Here is a 5,864-nt window from a genome sequence, read left to right on the forward strand (position 1 = left end):
GACAGAGAAGCTACAGGTTATAGGCCCATGGACTGAGTAAGGCTGTGTGTCCTACAGGCAGGAGGCTGCCTTGCAGAATATGCCCTTGTTGTTGTTGTGTTGTGAAGTGCCATTGAGTTGGTTCTGACGCATAGTGACCCTGCATAGGGTTTCCGAGGAGCAGCTGGTGAGCTTGAACCACGGACCTTGCAGTTCAAATGGATTTGCAGTCTGGCTCATTAACCCACAGCACCACACCAGGACTCCAGGGCAGGAGGCTGCCTTGCAGAATATGCCCTTAGGACATTTACATTAACTTAATTAATTTAAATATTTTGTAAGTGTACATAAAATATTTTTGCTTTGCTCATTTGTGAAACATAAAATGTAAAAGGGAAGCCACAGGGAGGAAGTAGGATAACTGTTGTTGCAGGAGGGAACTGTAATCACTGGAATGAAACAAAGCGTATTATTTGTTAAATGTAAAGCTGATGATTTTGTCTGTTAACCTTTACTCAAGTCACAATAAAAAGTTTTTTTAAAAAGTGCATAAAGAAGGCAGATGAGAGAACAGTTAGGCAGGTTTGCATGGGCTAAGTGGGACAGAGGTAAATAATGATATATGCAAAATCTTGGAACAACAGGGCTCTGGGATACAGGGATTGAGGCATAGTTGGAATGGGTAAAAGAGGGAAATAATGTTAAGATGCTTGGCTGTCTTTTGAATCTTGGTTTCCCTTGCCAACCAATGTAAAATAGACACTTGAGGGGGAGAGAAAGGAATAGCCAGAAATATCACCATAGAAAGCTTGTAAGTCCGTTTTCTGCCTATAACTGATTGGAATACCTTAAAGGGGGCTAGAATTTGCTCAGTGAAAGAGGCTTCCTGTGGAGCCTTTGCATTGCATAAGACCATAGGTGGAATCCTGAACCGCATCCAGAAATTTCTGAGGTGGGAAATTTCCACTTGAAAGGACAAGTAGACCAGCCTGGAGTGGCTAGAACAGAAGATAGTTCATGAAAGAAAGATTAGCAGGTAAAATCAAAAACAATAACGGCAGTCTGATTGACTACTACAAGAAAAAGCAAGATGTTCACACGGGAGCCACCAAGGCAAGTGGTCGGGTTCCCTCAGAGCAAAGCCCCTTCTGAGACTGATACTCAAGGGGAATTTGGTCTGGTTGGTGACCACATTGGTCACCAATAAGGGGAAGTGGGGGAAAAACAGCAATGAAGTTGTGGGCTAAGTCCAACCATGTTCAACAGACTCCTGTCAACCCTGGTTGAGACTTGGTTGGCCAGCAGTATGGCAAGACCCGGGGACTCCTGGGCCCAAAGACAGTGACATGGCCACAGCAGACTAGAGCAGAGAGTGAAGCATCCAGCTGATAGGAAATGAGGGGAGATGTACGAGAACACACATACTTTCAGATAGCACCCACTTACAAGCTTCAATGGCTGGATGATCAGAACTCGACTAGAAGAAGAAAGAAGAGGTGAAAAAGAGTTATCTGATACAATTTGATGAACTTGACTACACCTATGGATGCAGTAGCTCAAAGGAGGGAACAAATCTTTACAGCTAGGCTCATTCCCACCCCCTCCATACACAGAGTAGACAGGGATGGGCAACTTGGATATTGGCTACCTAAAATAGGGGTAGGGGCTACAAAGGCAAGAAGTGACTGGCTTACAAGCTTTCAAGAGGGAGCCTAGATTAAGAGGGCGCAGAGGAAGGCAGAATCTCCAGTGAGTAGTATCCAATCTGTCTGGGCAAGGCTGATGAAAGGAGATGGGGATAGGTCTCTTGTGGTACAATAGTGAATAATTGTTATCAGGATTGACTGTGAGGGTTGGAAATGTAAAGGTAGATGTTTTGTAGCAAAAGGAGGGGAGTGATTGACTTTGCAGTCCAGGAGCTGAGATCCCTGGGACCATCAAGGGAGAAGAGCAGAGTGCAGGCCCCTACCCAGAGAATCAATGATGCCAGAGATAGAGGCAGAGACGATGACGTGGAGAGATGGAGCAGCTGGGAACTCTAGACCCAGAGAGGGAGAGGGGCTGTGTGCTGATGACCGGGGGGCAGATTTGCAGGTTATACCCTTTGGTTGGTTGATGATGCATCGAGGGGATTGTAAACATGGCAATGAAACGATATACAATAGGATGATTGTAAAACTAATGTTCTCCCATGTAAACTATCACATAATTCACAATAAAACATTTAAAAAAAAAATGAACACCATACTTGCTGATAATACCCACTTGAGCTGGCTTCAATGGTTGGATGATTAGAACTCTACTAGAAGAAAGAAGAATTTGACCTATACTTATGGATATAGAAGCTAAAAAGAGGGAATGAATCTTTACAGTGAGGATCATTCCCACCCCCTTGGTACACAGGGTTGACAGGGATGGGCAACTTAGACAGTGGATACCCAAAATGAGGGTACTACAAAGGCAAGAAGTGACTGGCTTACAAGCTTTCAAGAGGGAGATTAGTTCCAGAGGGTATGGGGAAAGGTAGAATCTCCACTGAGTGGTTTCCAACTGTCTGGATGGGGCTGATGAAACTATCACATAATTCACAATAAAAAATTATCACACACCAAAAAAAAAGTACATAAAGAATTTTAATAGTCATATCTCTAAGATGTTGATGTTGTTGCTGTTGTTAGGTGTCATTGAGTCAACTCTGACGCTTACTGACTGAATGCACAGCATAACAAAACACTGCCTGGTCCTGCAACATCCTCATAACTGTTATGTTTGAGCCCATTCTTGCAGTCGCTGTATCAGCCCATCTCATTGGGTGGTCTTCCTCTTTTTCACTGACTCTTTACTTTATCAAGCATGATGTCCTTCTCCAGAGACTTGTCCCTTCTAATAACACATCCAAAGTACAAAAAACAAATTCTTGCCATTCTTGCTTCTAAAGAGCATTCTGACTGTACTTCTCCTAACACAGATTTATTTGCTATTCTGGCAGTCCATGGTACTTTCAATATTATTCTCTAACACTATAACTCAAATGTATAGATTCTTCTCCAGTTTTGTCCAGCTTCCTCATGCGTGTGAGGGGAACGACAATACCATGGCTTGGGTCAGGCATACCTTAGTCCTCAAAGTGACGTCTTTGCTCTAACACATTGCTGTTGTTTTTGCTGTTACGTGCCACTGAGTCAGTTCTGACTCATAGTGACCCTGTATAGGGTTACCAAGGAGCAATTGGTGAACTTGAACCTCCAACCTTGTGGTTCAAACCGATCTTGTGGTCCACTACTTTATCCCACAGCACCACTCCTCTAACACTTTAAAGAGGTCTTTTGTAACAGATTTGATTATTTGATATCTTGACTGCTGCTTCTATGAGTATTGACTGGATTGAAGTAAAATGAAGTCTTTGACAACTTCAAACTTTTCTCCATTTATCATGATCTTGTTTACTGGTCCAATTGTGAGAATTTTTGCCTTCTTTACATTAAATGTAATCCATACTGAAAACTGTAGTCTTTGATCCTCATTAGCAAGTGCTTCAAAATTTCTTCACTTTCAGAAGTAAAGTCTTGTCAATTGCCTATCATAGATTGTTAATGAAATGTCTTCCATTCCTGATGCAATGTTTTCCTTCATACAGTCCAGATTCTCAGATTATTTGCTCAGAATACAGACGGAATAAGTAGGGTAAAAAGATGTATCCCTGATGCAAAAATTTTATGATTTTAAAGCATGTAGTGTTCCCTTGTTTTGTTTGAATGACTGCTTCATGGTCTATGTACAGCTTCCACATGAACACAAGTAAGTATGATTCAAACATTTGAATGCTGTACCATAGTCAATAAAACACAAATAAACAAGTTTCCGGTATTCTCTGCTTTCAGCCAAGATCCATGTGACATCAGCAACGATAACCCTCATTCCACATCCTCTTCTGAATCCAGCTTATATTTCTGGCAACTACTTGTCGATGTGACACTGTAGGATAAGTACTTGACCACAAGGTTGATTTTAAAAGTAAGGTCCATGGTTTAAATTCTGCTGAAAGCAGAGACTAACAGAAAGATGTTTACCTGTGTTTTGTTGACTACGCAAAGGCTTTCAATTGTGTGGATCATGACAAGCTATGGACAACATTGTGAAGTATGAGTATTCCAGAACACTTAATTGTGCTCATGAGGAATCTGTACATGGACCAAGAGGCAGTTGTTCAAACAGAACATGGGAACACTGAATGGTTTAAAATTAAGAAAGGTGTGCGACAAGGTTGTATTCTTTCACCATACTTATTCAGCCTGTATGCTGAGTAAATAATCCGAAAAGCTGTGTTATATGAAGAAAAACATGTGGCATCAGGATTGAAGGAAGACTCATTAACAACCTGTGATATGCAGATGATACAACCTTGCTTACTGAAATTGAAGAGGACTTAAAATATTTACTGATGAAGATCAAAGACCACAGCTTTTGGTATGGATTGCATCTCAATGTAAAGAAAACCTTTCTTTCAAATAGCACAAATATGGATCTCTTCCAATTGGTTGATCAGGTAGCTGCCTTCCAGATTTCTTTGCATATATATAAATGAGTGATTCCAGTTTAGCTAAACAATTCTAATTAATATTCCATCAATTCCTGCAGTCTTGTTTTTGCTAATGCCTTCAGTGCTGCTTGAATTTTTCCTGTCAGTACTATCAGTTCTTGAACATATGGGACCTCTTGAAATGGTTGAATATCAACCAATTCTTTTTGGTACAATGACACTGTATTCCTTCCATCTTCTTTTGATGCTTCTTGTATCACTAAATATTGTATCTATACAATCCTTCAATGTTGCAAGTCAAAGCTCAAATTTGTTCTTCATTTCTTTCAGTTTAAGAAGTATTGAGCATGTGATCATTGCAAATCAAAACCACAATGAGATACCACTTCGCACCCACTAGGAGTTCTGTGAATAATCAAAAAGGTAGAAAATGCAAGTTTTGGTGAAGAGATGGAACAATCAGAAGTCTCATACATTGCAGTTTGGATTGCAAAATGGTGTAGCCAGTTTGGAAAGTATTTTGGCAGTTCCTCAAAACATTAAACACAAAGTCAAACTGTCCAGAAATTGATGAAAAGATGAACCAAATGTAGTATATCCATACCATAAATATTATTTGAACATAAGAAGAATTAAGTACTTATGGTGAAAGAAGCCAGTCACAAAGGACTACATATTATATGAGCCCTTTTATGAAATGTCCACAAGAAGCAATCCATAAAGATAACACCATAAGCAAAGACAAGAAACAAAATACAAACTGGAAAAATGTGCAGTTCATGTCACAAAGATTTCTCTCACTATTATATATAACAAGATCAGAAAAAAAAAAATTGGATAAGAAAAATAAAAAAGCCAGCAGCCCAGAGGATATGTAAAGGAATATAAAAATAGCATGAATGGATGTTCAATAAATATCTCTCATAATAATAGATATGCAATTTTAATGCACCCTGAGTTAGCATTTTTTTATATCTCAGAGTGGCAGAAGTTCCAAACATTTGATTAAACACACTACTGGAACTTCCACAGGAAAACAGGAATGCTGAAAAAATCACTGGTGCAATCCTTATGGAGGGAAATTTGGCAATATAGAGTAAAATTGCAAATGCATATACACTCTTTGATCCAATAATTCCATTTTTGAGGCTTTATCCTACAAATAGAGAACAAGGTGGCCCTGTAGTGTATGTACTGAACTGTGAACCTCAATGTTGGTGGTTCACGCCCACTAGGTCTTCTGTAGGAGAAAGATGAGGTTTTCTGCTCCCACAAAGATTTTAAAAAAGCATCAGAAGCCCTAAACAGGGGCACTGTGAGTTGGAACCCACGCGGCAGCACTTAA

The sequence above is a fragment of the Chrysochloris asiatica genome, unplaced genomic scaffold (genome assembly GCF_000296735.1).
Source record: "Chrysochloris asiatica unplaced genomic scaffold, ChrAsi1.0 scaffold00126, whole genome shotgun sequence".
NCBI lineage: Eukaryota > Metazoa > Chordata > Mammalia > Afrosoricida > Chrysochloridae > Chrysochloris > Chrysochloris asiatica.